The sequence below is a fragment of the Dromiciops gliroides genome, chromosome 2 (genome assembly GCF_019393635.1).
Source record: "Dromiciops gliroides isolate mDroGli1 chromosome 2, mDroGli1.pri, whole genome shotgun sequence".
Classification (NCBI taxonomy): domain Eukaryota; kingdom Metazoa; phylum Chordata; class Mammalia; order Microbiotheria; family Microbiotheriidae; genus Dromiciops; species Dromiciops gliroides.
This window is the reverse complement of record NC_057862.1, coordinates 585089833-585107970: the sequence shown is the minus strand read 5'-3', so window position 1 is coordinate 585107970 and position 18138 is coordinate 585089833. Positions and strand designations below refer to the sequence as shown.

Sequence of the window (18138 nt, the reverse complement as noted above, 5' to 3'; positions counted from 1 at the left end):
TACAGGAATGAAATAAAGGAAGAATACGTGGCACCTAGAATGAAAGGTAGCTAAATCAAGATGAGTAGAGAAGAGAGGTCGTGTTGAAAAACTTCAGCCCACCCGGGCCCCCACATACATAGAAACAGCAAAAAAGAGTTGGGATATTGATACAATATCAACAATAATTTAACTCTATGGGGAGATGGCAGAAAGCACGTGAACGGAGAAAAGGAGCAGCGCAGAGAGAAGGGTGGATGAAGCCAGGGGTGTCGTGGAAATAGAGGGAGAGTTCTGGTGTTCTGGTTCTGCCCCCATATGTAAATCGGTGGTAATACAGCCAAAGCGCTCAGCATAAAAAAATTCCCCTTTTGACACTTTGGGATCATAGATTTAGGGCGGGAAGGAACCTATGAAATCATTCAGTCTTCATTTTTTACTTACTAGGAAATGGAAAACGAAAAAGCGACTTGACCAAAGTCATTCAAGGTAGTAAGCAGAACAGCTTGGACTACAGGTGTAGGGTTTTTTCCATTGGCTTCACACTTAATTCTGGCAGTCTAGGGGGTTATTCATATTAAGAACGACCTGCCTTTTGCCCTCATGCTGAGGCTGAGCGGACCCCTCAATGTAACGTTTAAACAAAGATATTAAAGTGTATTTATTCTAGAGAAGGTTGGGGATAAGGGGTGGACAGTGCCTTTAAATATCGGAGGAAACATTTCTTTGGAAAGACACTTTCCGTTCCATGCCATTATTTCTGAGTTGTTGAAAACCTTTTGGAACTAGCTTCTGCTCTACAACCTTTTTTGTCCCACCTCCCCTCCCTTCTTCTCCCACCCTGAACATATCCAGAGGTGCCTAGTCCTAGTCCCAGCACCCCCTCCACCAACGAACATTTATTAAGCGCTCACCCTGAGCTGTGGTAAGCGCGGGATAGGGGGAAGACTAGGTGTTATTTCCACTCTTCCCCCCCCCCCCCATCCAAGTGAGACAAAGTGAAGCTAGCAATATTTAGGATGAAGGAGTTAATGGTTTCCTGGGGACCATATAACCACAGGACTATCCCTGTCAAGAAACTTTATCTCATTATTTTGAGGACGTTACTTTTTCTCTGGGTGGACCCCCCAAAAAAAAGTGGGGAGAAGGATCACTTTCGTTTCTCCTTTGACACTCCCCTTTCCTTTTTCCCCAAACCTTTTGTAAGGGGAGTGATTACAGTGTGTGGAAGATGTCCCCTAAAGGTTCTAGGGGTGAAGGGGGGCGACCTTGAGGATTGGGGCCTCTGCGGTTCAAACCTTCTTCTGGTCCCGCCCCCGTCTTCCTTTCTGATTGGCCTTCTCAGGCTTTGGGGGCCGGGCTTTGGACGGGGCGGGCGGGACTCCAGTGCCCCCCTCCCCCTTCAGACCTGGCGGAGCCGGGGAATCTCACCGAGGTTGCTGTGGGGTCTGGGGGTGTGCCCTGGGCTTAGTCGCCAGAGGCAAGCGGTCTTCCGCGGTGGGGGAAATTGTGAGCTGGGAGAGCCGGAGGGATCGGAGGGAGTGCCAGAAGTGGGGGAGCAGCAGCAGCAGCAGCAGCAGCAAGCCCCAGGAGCAGCCTCCGCCGCAGCGGCGGCAGCAGCAACAGCAGCAGAGGCAACAAGTGCGTGGCGCGCCAGCCACCGAGCCGGAGCCGGCTACCCTCCCCAGCGAGGAGGAGCCTCGGCCGCCGCTGACGCCCACATCGTCCTCGCTCCGGCCCGGCCCCGACCACGCGCTGTGGGGACCCCGGCTGGGATGGAGCCCGCAGCTGTGTGGTCTCGCAGGAGACGGCCCCGGGAAGCAGCCCGGGGCTGAGCCAAGGGCCAGCTGACCGGCCCACCCGCCCGGGAAACCGGAGGAAGAGGAGAGGAGGAGGAGGGTGGATGCGGCTCCGATCACCACCGTCCCCCACCCTCCCCGCCCGGTGTGAGCAGGCACTGCTCCCGGACAAGGTAAGCGGACCTGGGGCGCCGACGCCCCCCTCACCCTTCTTTTCTCTCCCAGCAGGGGTCCACTGTGGCCCCACTTTCGGGCTGCGTCTCCTTCCCCTTTAGACTGTCTCTGCCACTTCCTCCCGTGACCTTTCTCCTCCTGCAGCCCAAGCACCCACTGTTCGGCTTTTACCTAGTGTATTTCTTGTCTCTGCACCTGGGCTTTAATCCATTTATCCCCCTCTCTCCAAGCCCCTTCTAAGTTTGTTGGTGAGTGTGGTCTCTTGCAGCATTATTTCCCCCCTTCTCTACTCGTCTGCCTCCCTCCCCCGCCCAACTGCAGTATTCCTTTCCGAGCCCCCAAAGCCGGGTCAACTGAGAAGAGGAGAAATTGAACTGACTTTGGCAAATCCTCTCTCCCCTTCCCCCTCCTTCTCCCTGTCAACACGACGGGCCCCAGCCCTGCGGCTGCTGCTGCGGCTAATTCGGCCTTTCTCTTTCCTTGGGCTCTTTCTGGGCCTAATGCCCTAACTTTAATGAGGGAAGCGGGGAAACGCCCGAGTCCGAGGACCATTTAAGGCGGTGGGTGGGTTGGGTTCAGTCTGAAGCCTTTAGTGAGGGTGCTGTAAGGCTTGTTTTTAAGCTCCTCCCCCATTGCCCCTCGTTCCCTCCTCTCCCCTATTGCCCCTCGTTCCTTCCTCTCCCCCATTGCCCCATGTTCCCTCCTCTCCCCCATTGCCCCATGTTCCCTCCTCCCCCCATTGTCCTTCTTTCCCTCCTCCCTTTCTCCATTGTCCCTTGCCTCTCACCTTGACTCCTTCCCCTCAACACCCCTCCATTGCCCCATATTCCTTCTCCTCACATCAAGACCCTACCTACCAACATTGCCCCTCATTCCCTCTCGACTTGCGACACATTCCCCCTTCTGCAAGCTGCACAGTATTCCGTTTTATGCTGGGGAAAATCAGCTGGTTTAGTAGCTAAAGAATGGCAGCGGCCTTTCTCCCTACCTCTCCCCCCCCCCCCCCCACCTTCTGGCCCCTAAAGGTTTGGTTCCTTTAAACTTATTTAAAAGAACCCTTCAGTTTGACCTCTAGAAAAATATTTCATGCTGCTGAAGTTGAATCATTAACTAGGCTGTTAGCTTGAGTGATGGGAATTGAGATCCCACTTGGGTTACTGTAGAGACTGTTATTAGGGCCAAGCATTTAAAATAGTCGATCTCTGACAAACAGAAAAAACCGGAATGGTGAAATATTCCATAGCGATCTTGTTTGTTGTTAGTCCCGAGAACAGGGAATCCAAATGTCTTAAGACACTCTTAGCAGGACAGGACACGTTATTTTAGCGCTGAAGTAGAAAGACATATCCAAAGCTTCTAGAGGCTTCTAGAAATCAAATACCAATCCATGTTTTATAACCCTTTACTGTCACATACCAGCATTTTCATATGGTGATTCAGTTTGGCGAAACTGTAAGGCTTAGTTTTACAAGCCGTAGCCTAGGTTATAAAGGGTGTTGAATGTGAGGGCTTGGAATGCAGTTTAGTTTTTAAAAATTATGATTTGGGGTAGATTTATGATTATTGTTCTGGGATTAGCATGGGGGAGGTGGGGTTGTTGTTGTCCTTCATTCTGAAAGAGGGGTGATAGCATGACTTGCACTGAATTGGATTTAAGTGAGGTAGGACCGTGCAAATTCACCAACTTGCTCTTTTCCACAGCTATTTGGGTCCATATCAGGACGACTGGAGATAGCTCTGCATGTTTTAAGGCAATTAGGGGTTAAGTGACTTGCCCAGGGTCACACATTAGGAAATTTCTGAGTGAGATTTGAACTCAGGTCCTTCTGACTTTAGGGCCAATGTGCTCTACTTAACTGCCCTGTTGGTAAAATGAACTAGTCTCTCCCATTCTCCTATTAGGAGTCAGAGGACCTTGGTTTGAATCCTGATTTTTTTACTAGCTGAAAGACATTTTAGGCACCATTTTAACCTCAGCAGGCCTTCCTTATTTCCCTCAGCAGTAAATTGAAGGTGGTAGACTAGATCTCTTAAGGTTCCTATTGGCTTTAAATATCTTCCCCCACAACTTTCAAGATGACTGTTTCAGACAATTCTTTTCTCTTTCTCCTTCCTTTCTTTGTCATAACCTTAAGTGTTCAGATGCAGTTTGTGAACTTAGACATATACTTTTCATAACAATATAAAAAAAACTTATTTGTATCTCAGAAGGTAATGGTTCTGGTAATGAACTAAATAATGGGTTTGATTGTTGAATCTTGAGGAGAGATACAAATTGAGCACCTGTGATCTTGTGAAACTTTTATGCTCTCATGCTAATAATTGGGGTTCTAATCTGACTAACACCTTAGTTACTATCCTAGCTCATGACAGTGTTCCTTTGAAATAGGGATCACTTGTGAGACTTTTACCTGTATTCCGTAGCTTCTCTGCCAAAATGTATTTAAATTAGGAAATTGCATTAGCAATTTTTAGTCTTATTTTTTCCTTCTTCTCATTTCTTTTGAAATCCAGGCTTTTCATTTTGCAATATTGTTGGTATGCTTTCTTCTACTTTTCCTTAGTAACTGGATTTGGTTTTTTGGTACTGAAGGCTTTTGAAAGCTTTCCCTTTTTTAGATGAAAGAAATAGACCTGCTCTAGCATCTTTGAGAGAGATTCAAATGTTCATCTTTCCACAGTTGACATTCAATAGAATTAGAACACTATCAAATGTCCATTATCAAAACCCAGTAAAACAAGAGCCACATTAGATTTATAATTTTAAGCCCCACCTTTGCCATACACTAAATTTTTGTTATTTTAAATTATTTTCTTTCAGTTGGTTTAAGATTCAGGATTTGGTGGAGCCTGATACAGCAAAATGACTGCTGGATTTGAAATGGGAGGACCTGAATTCAAATTCTACCTCTCTAGAGAGCTTGGGGAAGTCATTTTAATTTCAATTCCTTATCTGTAAAATGTAGAGATTAGACTAGAGGATCTAAAACTTAGTTTCTTAAACTGTGGGTCAAGACCCCAAATGGGAGTCCAGTAACTGAATGTGGGGGTTGAATAAAAATTTCTCTGACAAAAAGGGTTCTGGAGTGGAAAAAGTTTAAGAAGCCCTGATCTAAAGTACCCCTGCAGGTAGAGCCTAAGCAAGATGAGCAGAAGTTTCCTGGAATTCCTAGGCCCCAAAGGAGCCAGTGAATATTCTCTGAGATCCCTAGATGTGGGAGAGGCTATAAGCATGAACCCATCACATGGTAGAGGTTTTATTGGATATTTTAATTGCCTTGATTAATTCAGTACCCGGAATAAAATAATGTATGTGTTTTTGTTTTTGCCTTTCTTTTTAAAAGGGGTACTTCCCAGATCTGTGATATTAAGATACCTGGGGGAAACATTTAAGGCAATGCAGTTTGTTACTCAAGTTGTTTGACAGTCCAGTCCCTTCTAAGGCCTGAATTGCAGTTCTATTTTTTTTTCCAGTTATTTCCGTGCAAAGAGGCCCTCTCCAAGTTTACTTCAAATTTTTCTACATTCTGACTTTAATTTTTATTCTTTGTTCATATTTAAAAAAATTAAACAGGGCCTGTTTGGCAAAGGTAGATTGTGGTTAAAGTACCGCATAAAAAAAGCTATAGGAGGCTGCTGAGCATCATGAATTGGCCTGGCCTTGAAGTCTGAAAGACTTCAAGCTCCAGCTCTTCCTCTTGACACAAACTAGGCCTTGATCTTGTCAAATCACCCTGACCACCCAGGCAACTTTACAAGACTATAAATTACTGATGATTGGCTTTGTGGAAAGAATTCCCTGAATTGATGAAATCCCAGGTCCAAACAAACAAAAATACTTTTAAGACTTCCAGGTTTCCATTTCATTTCTTTACATTTCTCCAAATAGGCATTACTGAACATGTTATGCAAGAGTAGTGGACCAGAAAAATATTTTTGAACTACTTGTCTTTGCATTATGCTTTCTTCATGCAGACTCTCAAGTGCTTCTGGACAGAAATACTCTGTAGATTAGATTGGTTAGAAGAAAAGGGGTGAAGTCTATATTTCTCATCCTTATGTTAATCTTCAGATTAACTTTCTTTTTCATTTGTAATACTACAGTACTTTATTTTTAAAAAATGAGTATTCAGGAATTAAACAATTCAGAAATGTTATTCCAGTGGCACTACTCCAAGGCTTTGAATCAGTAACATTTCCTTCTGACCCTGAAATATCTCCTTTAGCCAGTGTCCATTTGCCCAAAGGCCACAATATTACATAATACCTAGCTTCTTGAGAAGACTTCACTGAAGCTTGTTAGGGAATATAGTTTGTAAAAGCAATTTCAAACTTTTAACTGCCAGGACTTTATGAGGTTGTTTTGTCTGCACTTGTGATTTCATTGGTGTTGGGGAATCAGGAAGGGAAAAAAAGTCTCATAAGTTTGGGGGCACAATGGATAGAACACAGAATATGGAGTCAGGAAGATCTGAGTTCAAATCCTTCCTCAGACACTTAGTATCTGTGTGACCTTAGCCAAGCCTGTTAACTCCTATGCCTCTGTAACTTTCATTTGTAAAAGGTTTTGCATACTATAAAAGCCCAATATAAATGCTGACTATTATTAGCTATTGGGGCAGCTAGATGGCATAGTGAATTGAGTGAGCCTGGAGTTCAGAAGATCTGAATTCAAATAGGTCTCAGACACTTGCCAGTTGTGCAACCCTGGGCAAGTCACTTAACCCTGTTCACCTCAGTTTCCTCATGTGTAAAATGAGCTGGAGAAGGAAATGGCAGACCATTTTAATATCTTTGTCAGGAAAATCCCAAAAGGGGTCATGGAGAGTCAGATACAAACAACTGAAAAATGACTAAACAACATTTAAGAATTACTTGGGGCATTGAGAGGTTAAGTGACTTTCCTAGGATCACACATCTTTTGTATCTTATCAGTAGTTTTCTTGTAGAGATACATTTGGGTGTGAGATATCCACTTATCCTATTTGTGCTCCAGTGGACTACTTGCTATAATTTGCATATAATCAAATTTCTTTCAGATAATCTTTTTTTTTTAGTGTGTTTTGCCTGATATATAAGTAATTATAGGGAAGCTCTATTTACCTAGATATCCTTCAAAGTAAGTGCATGATATTGTATGTCTCTGTAACATTAATAACATGAAACTGGATAGGGTGAGGGACCACATGATACAGTATAACTAAAAAGCAATAATAACGTGAAACTGAATAAGGGGATAATATTTGAAATCATCATTACATTTCTTGACTGCTCTGAAATATATAAAAATGGATACAGTTGAGTACAAAATAGAACATATACCCAAGCAGTTGTTGAATGCAATCTTTCTTTGGTGGGATAACTATTGTTAGGTTCTTGGTAGCAAACATGTTGCTATAAATTGTAGGATGGCTGAATCCTAGTCTCTTGAGAAGCAATTAATATTTGAATTGGTGTGCATGGATGTATGCCTTGTAAAGCAATAACGAATTGATGAAATAATTTCATCAGCACATAACCTGATGACAAAGATTCACTAATTTTAAGAATTAAGAGTCGGAAGACTTTTTTTGAAGGGTATGATTATTAGAAAGTGTTTCTGTCAACTATTTTTCTATTTCTCCTATTTGTCTGAGCTCATATCCTTTACATGACACACGAATTGTAGCTATACTGAATTTTGAAAATTTCCACCCCACACATCAAAATTTCATCTTGCTTTCATTATGTTACTGACGCTCCAGAAAATTTTAAACTACTTAGAAAAAAATGGATTGTCTTTGTTGCTATATTTGCAAAGTTCATTTTCTTGGAAATATTTTGCATGAATTCACCTTTGTTTACGGGGAAATGATAATGCAGAAAACTTTGATTCCAAGAATATTGTAACTCTAGTTTTTTTCTTGCCCATTTCACCTATAACAGATTTTTGATAAGATGATTTCTCACTTGAATTATGTATTTTTATTTGAATTAGTATTCTTCCTTCCTTTCTCTCTTTCTTTCTCTCTTTCTTTCTCTCTTTCTTTCTCTCTCTCTTTCTTTCTTTCTTTCTTTCTCTCTTTCTTTCTTTCTTTCTTTCTTTCTTTCTTTCTTTCTTTCTTTCTTTCTTTCTTTCTTTCTCTTTCTTCCTTCCTTTCTCTTTCTTTCTTCCTTCCTTCCTTCCTTCCTTCCTTCCTTCCTTCCTTCCTTCCTTCCTTCCTTCCTTCCTTCCTTCCTTCCTTCCTTCTTTCCTTCCTTCCTTCCTTCCTTCCTTTCCTTCTTTCTGTGAGGCAATGAGGGTTAAGTGACTTGCCCAGGATCATACAGCTAGTGTCAAGTGTCTGGGGCTGGATTTGAATTCAGGTCCTCCTGAATCCAGGGCAGGTGCTTTATCCACTGTACCACCTAGCGCCCCTGAGTTAGTATTATTTCTACAACTCATAAAAGGGTTTGAATCATCAGTATTGCTATAAAGCTCCCATACTGTTTGATCCAGGAGGTAAATTCCTTACCAAGGATTTAAAGCAAAACAAAACTATTTGCTATTATGCTTCAAGAATCTATCATTTGAGGGTATTCTGTCCATCAAACTTTATAAGTTAATCTAATTTTTAGCCCCCAGTCATCATGTGGGGATCAAACTTCTGGTGATGAGCTTCTCCTAACTTAACTAGGCTTATGGTTGCCTAATAGACATGAAGTTTATAGCCAGGCTTGATAGAGCTGTCCATAATTTGTGCTTCCCTGCATGGTCCCGAGTAACCCATGGCCACCTGCATGTTATAATGAGGCACTAGAATAGAACTTTAGTGAAGAATTTCCTTCTAGTGTTAATAAAATAATGGCAGTTTTTCATTTCTCCAAAAAATAACTCATCCACTTTTTATCTAGATCTTATTATCCTAATACCAATTAAGGTGGCTGGAGGTTTATTAAATAAAGGCATCATAGTATTTGTATACTTAAAATTCAATCAATCCAGCAAGTATGTATTATTCAGCTTCTATGTGCAGGCACACAAAAATGAGGCTGTCCCTTACATCAAAAAACTTACCAGGGGAAACAATAAGCAAAAATATAAGTAGATACAAAGTAAACATGAAGCCAGGCATTGGGGGTGGGGGTAGGGAAGGGGGGGCCGCTAGCTGCTTTAGGGATGAGGAAAGACATGTAGAAGAGATGGTACTTAAATTGAATGAAATGAGGGATTTTAAGGGTTGGAGGTTTAAGAGATCAGTCTGTACAGAGACCCAGAGATAGGAGATGGAATAATATAGCATGAGAGGTTAGTTTGGCTAGAAGCTAGTGTAAGGGGGAATAATATGGAATATCTGGAGAGAGAGGCTGGAGTGTGATTGTGAAGGGATTCTAATGCAAGAGTCCTGGGTTGGTAGGGAGCTGGTGAATATGTAGATCTGGGCTTTATCTACATAGAGATGAAAATTGAACTCATGGGAGGTGATGAGATCACTGAAAACAGAAACAAGCAGACGAGGTATAGGACCAGAGCTTTGGGACACATCCATACTTAGAATTGTCAGGGGATAGAAGATAATTCAGAGGAGTAAGAAGAGAACCAGGAGAGAGTAGTATCAGGAAAGCCCAGGAAGGAGAGGAAACCTAGGAAAAAAGGATAATTGAACACTCTAAGATTTTGCAGAGAAGTCCACAAGGAAGAGGATTGAGAAAAGAGAACATCACATTTGGCAATTAAGAGCTCATTAGTAAATTTGGAGAGCCCTTTTAGTTGAGTGATGAGCTCAGAATCCAGATTATAAAGGGAGAGAAGGCAATGAGAGTAGATTTTCCCCCTAAAACTTTGGATGTTGATTTAGCATTGGGTCTACAAATGGGTTTGATGGATTATCCCCATTCTAATTCTTTTAACTGACAAAATTCTGTATTAACTGTGGCCTCTAAAGGAAAGAACAGTGCTTGGAGAGATCTAGATTTGCAGGAGGAACTTGAAAGGGCCTTAGAAATGATGTCGTTGAACCTCTTTATTTATTTATTTGCAGGGCAATGGGGGTTAAGTGACTTGCCCAGGGTCACACAGCTAGTAAGTGTCAAGTGTCTGAGTTCAGATTTGAACTCGGGTACTCCTGAATCCAGGGCCGGTGCTTTATCCACTGCGACACCTAGCCGCCCCCGAACCTCTTTATTTACACATGGGGCACCTGAAGACCATCCTCAGGAGCCAACTCATTTGCCTAGTCACATAGGTAAATAAGTAGCAGTGCCAGGATTCCAATCAAGGCCCTTGCTTCCAAATCCAGCCTTTCCGTTCTATCCCTGATTTTGTTACTAACCTATTCTGTCGCTGAGAAATTCAGTTCATCTCCTGGACCGCCTCAGTTTCCTCATCTGTAAAGTGAGTGGGTTGGATGAAATGATCTTTCAGATACCTTCCAGGTTTGAGATTTTGTAGATGTCCTAGGAAGAAGATTCTTTAAAAGCACTGAGTGAGTGAAAGGAAGTAAGTGTTCTTTTCACTTAAATAGTTGACTTCAACCGGCAAATTATGGGACATGCAGAGGTGGTACCCTTTTGTGAAAAGGGGAATCAGAAGCCAGTATCTGAAATGCCCTGAAATGGATGCATGCAGAGGTCAAGTCAAAAAGCATTTATTATTAAGCACCTACTATCTGCCACTCTCTGTACTAAACTCTGGGGCTCCAATGACATGAAAAACCCAGTCCTTCCCCTCAAGGAGACCCCATTCTAAGGGGGGAATTGACATTCAAACAACAATGTATAAACAAGATATAGAAGGCATAAGTTGCTTTTTCTTAGAAGGAACTAGCATTAAGGGAGATTCTTGGAAAAGGCTTTTTGCAGAATGTGAGATCTTAGGTGGGACCAGGAAAGCCTAGAACCAGAGATGAGTAGTGAGAGCATTTCAGGCATGGAGGAGAGTGGGTGAAAATGCATTTAGTTGAGAGAAGGAGTATTGTTACCAGTGAGGAACAGCAGGGAGGCCAAATACAGTATCCCAGTATCTCAGTCTGTTGAGGGCAGTGATAGATGGTGTAAGAAGTCTGGAAAGGTTCTGTAACATAGCAACTCATCTGGTCTGTGTGCTCTGTAGGGCGGCCTTGACAAAGCTGATACAAAAACTACAACTTTTGCCAGACTGGTTGGGTGAAGACAGACTGTAGCAGTGACAAAATTCAGTGCTTTCAATTGTGATATGGATGGAAGGAGGGGGATTGGAGAGAGCACCAGCTATGTCGTCTCTCTGAGCGTGGTTTGAACATCCTGATGTCAGCTCTCTGGAACTCCGACTGGGCTGCAGCCTCTGTCTATTTTCTGGCTGGGCTGCCTCCTGCAGAGCTCTTTATTTCTTCATTCTCCTGTTTCTGTCTTTCCTCCTTTTTTAGCACCCTTCTGGCCCAGCCGGTTATCCATTTCTTACCTTTTTTATTGTAACCCTGAGCTTTTTCTCCTAGTATGTGTTTTATTGTTCTTATGAGTCACGATTCTTTTCCATGTCTATATGTAGTTGATAATTCTGTCCCTTTTCACTCTAGCACTAAATTTGATAGGCCAAGGCCCTGGGGTTCCTTTAATGAAAGGGACTGGTTCATCACTGATAATTACAGTTCTATATTCTCCAGCACTCTAATTTTCAGAGTGACTGATACCAGTCTCTAGAATTTTTCAATTTTCAGTAGTGCTTTTAAAGACTACCAATAATGTGAAACCTTTATTAACATACAATAAATTGGAAATTGTCAAAGTAGTTCATCGAGTTCCTAAAACTAAAAAAAAAAACCCCGTGTTGAAATATCAATAGGGTCAACATAAATATTTAATACTATTTTTAATTGCTGATTTTTCATCTTTTTTCTACATTGAGTATTTACTGTCATGTGAATTGACTGATTTCTATAATCCTAAGGCATAGAATGCATTTATTGATGTTTTTTGGTTTTGTTATCACCTTCATTTCCAAATATATCCCTTTGCCCTTCTTGCCAGAACCATCCTTTGGAACAAAGAAGGAAAAAAAGGAAAAGAGCATCTTAAAATTAGCCAACCCATCAACTGAGTCTGACAGGGAATGTACAGTTTTACAGTTTCTCCATAGAAGGGATGGGGGGTGTAACTCCTTCATGTCAAACTTGGTCATTATATAGACAGTGTTTGGTTTGGTTTTATTGTTCTTTCCATTTACATTGTCCTAGTTATTGTGTATGTTGAGTATATTGTTTTGCTTACTTCACTTGCATCAAGTTTTATCTCCCATCCTTCTTTTGATCTGTATTTGTAATTTCATTACATTCACATACCACATTACATTTACATTCATTACATTGGTAATATTTGTAATATTACATTCACATGTCACAATTTATTTAGCTATTCCCCAATTGATGGACATATATTTATTTAGTGTACAGTTCTTTGCCCCAACAAGAAATGTTGATCTGAATATTTTGGTGTATATCCCACCTTTTTTCTGTCTTTGATCTCCTTGTAGTATGTACCAACCAGTGTGATTTCTGGGTCAAAGGCCATGGACTTTTGTTCACTTTATGTGGCATAATCCTAAATTTACATATTACATATTAAAAAAACCCCGCAAGATATTGTACCAGGCAACTTCCTGGTAACCTCTGACTATATTGACATTGCTTCTTGGTCACCCAAATGCATATAAAGGAGAATTACTTTGCCCTAACACAGAAAAAATATGCAACAAGGATGCAGTGAGTGACACAGCATCAGCTCTGGTAAGCTTGGCCTACTTCTCCTTACAGAAGCATATCTGGTCTGTAGCTCAGTGACACGCTTGGTCTAAGACACCCAATAAGTTTTCGAGGCCTGGATTCCACTTGGGTGGGGCTTTTTTATGCCCTTAGGTGACCAGGATGAGGGGCCAGTTAATCAGGTCCCTGGAGGGAAGGAAGAGTGGGCTACATGTGGAGAAAGTGAAATTCTTTTTGTTGACAGATGTCTCATTTCATTTTCCCATTGAACCTGAACTAATACTGTCCTGAATTAGGCCTGCCCTTAACAGCTACCTAGTGGGATTGAGTTCTTTTCAAACACCTAGCGTGTGCTAGACGGGACACAAAGTTAAGTAAAGCACAATCCTCCATGCTTCAGGAGGTTGCAGTCTGGTAAGAGGTGACTACAGCAAAAGACCACAAAACAACAGAACCGATACACACTTGGTTCAGCTTCTTTTTTATTTTCTGGATTTGGATGTTTTTAGCTAAAATATCTTGAACCGCAAAACAGAAAGTAAGAGATTTATTCCTATTGGTGAAATTCAAAAAGTTACATGTAGTTTCTCTCAGTGTTTGATTTGAATATTATTAAAACAACTTTGAGGGGCAGCTGGGCGGCGCAGTGGATAAAGCGCTGGCCCTGGATGCAGGAGGACCTGAGTTCAAATTCGGCCTCAGACACTTGACACTTACTAGCTGTGTGACCCTGGGCAAGTCACTTAAACCCCATTGCCCTGCCAAAAAAAAAAAAAGAGAGAAAAAAAGAAATTTAAAAAACAAACAAAAAACAACTTTGAAATTTTCAACTCAGTACCACATGGGATTTCTATGCCTGTCATAAAATCAAGCAGTAGTAAGAATTGAATAATTTGAAAGTTAATAAAAATTTGAGAGAAGCCAAATTTTCATTTTCTTCAGTTTCAACAAATATTTATTGAGTGCCTACCAAATGCCAGCTGCTGTGAATGTAGAGAAATCATTCTTATTCTCAAAGAGCTTACTGATACTTAATTTTCCTTTGATTGAGATATCAATATCAATTTTTATTTTCCCCTTTTGACCACCACATTTTTTGAATAATTAAATATATATATATATATGTATTTTTTTTTTTTTACCAATTTTACAATTAAATTTAGAACTGGCTGAACAATTAGACCCAAGAGTAGTTATTACTAGTTTGTCAACAGCTTGGAGAAAAGTACTTCAGAGCTCTGTTCTAGACTCCACTTTTATCAGGAAGATGTAGATGGTATGCTTGTCAGGTTTACAGGTAGCACAGAGTTGGGAGGGTTTGCTAAGATCTTGTCAATTAGCATTTATTATGCGCTGGTCTCTGTGCTCTCACAGACAGCATGCAGACAACTATGTACGGACAGGAGAAATTGGGGGTAGTCACAGAGGGAAGGCACTCAGACTAAGGAGGACTAGGAAAGGCTTCTTGCAGGAAATAGGACTTTAGTGGAAACTTGAAGGACTCCAGGATTTGGAGATGAGGAGGGAGAAGATTCCAGGTATGGGGACATCCAGTGAAAATGTCTGTAGTCAGCACATGGGAATGTCTTGTTTAATAAGGAGGCCAGGATCATTGGATTAATGAGTATGTAGGAGGAGGAGGTGTCGTGTCTAAGAACTAAGACAGTTAAGTGGGGAGCACAAGTTGCTAAGGTCTTGAACACCAAACACAGAATAGAATATTTGATCCTAGAGCTGGTAGGGAGCCACTGTTGTGGCTCAGTTTCAATACTTTTTTTTTTTTTTTTAGTGGGGCAATGAGGGTTAAGTGACTTGCCAGGGTCACACAGCTAGTAAGTGTCAAGTGTCTGAGGCTGGATTTGAAATTAGGTCCTCCTGAATCCAGGGCTGGTGCTTTATCTACTGCACCACACAGCTGCCCCAGTTTCAATACTTTTAAAGGAAATCTAGCCAGCAGCTAAATATTGTAATGGAGAGAGTGCTGGATGTGAGAATCTCAGGAAGACCCAAGTTCAAATCTTGCCTCACACATGTAATAGGTGTGTGATCTTGGGCAAGTCACCTAACCTCTCTCAGAGTGCAGGATGTGGGAATCTCAGGAAGACCCAAGTTCAAATCTTGCCTCACACATGTAATAGGTGTGTGATCTTGGGCAAGTCACCTAACCTCTCTCAAATTTAGTTTCTTTAATGGAGATAATTTTCCACTTCTTTGTGGAGGTAAGAGTTATTTTAGTTTCTAATATGGTAAAAAATGTATATATGTAACCCACATAAACAAAAGCTCTTTGGGGTCCTCAGTTTTTAAGAGTGTAAAAAGGGGATCCTGAGGGGGAAAAATTGTGAGCCACAAGTCTTTCCTCTACTCTAGTTCATTCTCTATTTAGTCACCAAAGTAATTTTCATAAAAATGCAGGTCTGACCATTCACCCCCAACTACTCAATAAACACTTAGCTGCCCTGAAGGGAATCTTTTAAAAAAAATTTCTTTGGGGTATAGCCTTTTCGATAGTATTCCTGGAAATTTAATGACCTTATGGGGGTGCTCATAGATTTAGAATTGTAAATGACCTTAGAGGTCATCTAGTCTAATACTCTTAGCCATATATGTGGAGTGAATCTATATATCACTGAGATAACAGTCTATCAATCAACAAGCATTATTAAGTGCTTAGTATTTCCCAGGAAAAGTGCTAAAGTCTGTTGAATTATTTGAAATATTAAGTGTGTCTAAGTAGTGTGGTTGTTAAAAATTTAGTGCTTCATTTATCTATGAATGGGTTCTTCTGTCTTTTCCAGCCTGCTAACTAGTCCTTCTTTCTGAATAGAGATGGGGAAATAAAAAATCATTAATCATTTTTGCTCTAGGTTAACAGCTTGTGGAAAAGGTTTTGTTGGGGAAATCTTTAACACTGAGTATGTTATATGTATTTAAACTTCATTGTTCATGCTGTTTTTCCTCTTCACTACTGATAATATTCAATGCCTTAGCCAAAATCTGACTGAATAAATACAAATATAATTAATTGGTCTGAGAATAGAACTTTTTTTTTTTTTTTGGTAGTGAGGCAATTGGGGTTAAGTGACTTGCCCAGGGTCACACAGCTAGTAAGTGTTAAGTGTCTGAGGCCGGATTTGAACTCAGGTACTCCTGACTCCAGGGCAGGTGCTCTATCCACTGCACCACCTAGCTGCCCCAAGAATAGAACTTTTAAAGGACTCAATACATAGTATTTGAAAAAGTGTGTAAATTGTAAATACTTAATTTCGTATTACACATTCTGGATGTTATTAGAATGCTGTAGATAATATTAGTCTTTTTAAATCCCTTCTCTTCAACCTTTTGTTTCTTAGTGAATTTGCTGTTTATTCTTTTTCTAGGCACCATCATATACAGTAATTTATTTTTTTAAAAAACTATTTAAAAATCATTAACATTAGCATCAATATAGCCAATAAATCTAAATTAGTGTGTTTCAGTATATAACAACTTTTCACTCCTTCTGAATCTCATCAGGATTCCTTGTCCATTTAGTCCCATTCATTAGAGGCATTGTATCCTTCATTTTCAAAGAAGAACAGTGACATCACAGGTGATGTCTTAATGTATTCATCTTGTGTTCCAGTTGAATTTAAGTGAAGTAGAATTGGGTGAAGTTGTCAGCCTCACTCTTACTTTTCACACAAAGACATATCTAAGCTCATGAGGTAAGCTGAGACAATATTATAAAAATGACAATTCTACCAAGTTAATTGACTTATTCAGTGCCACACCAATCAAATTATCAAAGATTTTATAGGGCTAGAAAAAAAAATTAAAAACTTCATTTGGAAGAATAAAAGGTCAAGAATATCAAGAGTGCTAGGGCTGGAGTCAGAAAGACCTGAGTTCAGATGGGATCTCAGAGACATACTGTGTGATCCTGTGCAAGTCACTTCTGTCTGCTTCAGTTTCTGTAAATTGTTAAATGGAGATGATAGTACCACCCAACTTGTGAGGATCAGGTAAAGTGCTTAGCACTGTGCCTGGTACCTAGTAGGTGCTTAATAAATGCTCATTTCCTTTCCTCCATTCACTTCCCTTCCCCTCCCATGTAGTCATAGTATCTATTCTGTTCTGATTCTTTTTTTTCTCTTTGTATTATTTCACAAAGTTTATTCCATTTTTTAGTTGCTATATTTACTTTCAACACAATGGATTCTTTCTGACCAACACCCACATTAACACCCCACCCCATAAAATATGGTCCTTGAAAATAGATATTATTGTATTGTTTAACAAAAAGATGCATACTCTAACTTTGAATCTGGTTCCTGCTTGGAAAATTTGTTACTTCCTTTCTACATTGTGAGTTCTGGATAATGTGCAACCTGAGAACAAACACTTCTGTCACAGAGATACTTTCAATGTGATCTGATAGTAGAGGACACTATTTAGTAATATAGTTGCTTTTTAAAAACAACTGATGTTTAGAAGTGTGCTTCCTGCTTCATTTCTCTCCCATTTTATCAAAGGAAGCATAATTTTATCATCTTTTGGGCAAAAAGATTTGTCAAACCCAAATGCTTTGACATATTTTCCATATAGATGAATGACATATAAGGCCCACCCCATTCTAACCTCAGTCTCCCTTCCCTCCCTGGCCTTTTTACTCCCAGTTTAAACTGGTCTGCTTAACATTCCTATGAATAGTAGATGTACATTCCTGCCTGTTAGGCCCCTATTTCATTCCACTAGTTTACTATGCCCTCCTCCTCCTGCCCTTTCTTATCTAAGCCTTATCCTTCTTTGAAAGTCCTTTCAAATTCTACCTCCTCCCTGAGACCTTTCTTAATCTGTTATCTTGCCTTCCCCCCAATCTCAGGCATTTATTACCTGTAATTGTAATTCTTGACCTTTTAAAATGAAAAGACCTCTTTTTAGCCCTGGAAAAATGTTCTTGCATTTCCCTTCCCCTTCAGGTGATAGTATATATTCTAACAGTATTTGTTGATTATATAAGTATAGGATGCCAAAAAACTACTATGAACTTGAATTTGTAGTTTATAAATCAGCAGCACTTTTAAAAATTTGGAAAATAGTGAAACAATACATACACGCATGCGAAAGACAATAGATCAAAAGGGTTTTTTGGTTATTGTTGTCCATAGCATGACTATAACACAAGATGAAAAAAAAAAAGAGAGAATTACACAAGAGAGGTGTAAAGCGTTATGTCAGTTCCAAAGAAGAAAAGACAATTTATAGCTATGGAGATAGAAAAGGAAAAGATGTTATCTGCAAAAGACTGTGACAAGTGAAAATGGAACCTAGTAGGAGGGCATTCCAGGAATAAGAACCAGTTTTGAACAAAGACTCAGTGGTGGGAAATGGGGATTTTTTGGAGATAATGAATTTGTCCAGTTGGCCTTTTAGTGTACAAGAATGCATTAAGGACATAGGCACACTGAGTGTTTTTTGTTGTTGTTGATCATGTTCTTGAGATTACAGTA

The 18138-nt window shown here is 40.5% G+C and overlaps 1 protein-coding gene across 1 annotated transcript in view; it reads left to right on the top strand.

Moving 5' to 3' along the window:
• The first annotated feature begins 1819 nt into the window (after positions 1-1819).
• Positions 1820-18138, top strand: part of B3GNT2 (UDP-GlcNAc:betaGal beta-1,3-N-acetylglucosaminyltransferase 2) — a 34914-nt gene continuing 18595 nt past the window's right edge. The window contains exon 1 of the mRNA XM_043985093.1: positions 1820-1951. The gene's annotated coding sequence lies outside the window, so the exon portion shown is untranslated. The remainder of the gene's footprint in view (positions 1952-18138) is intronic.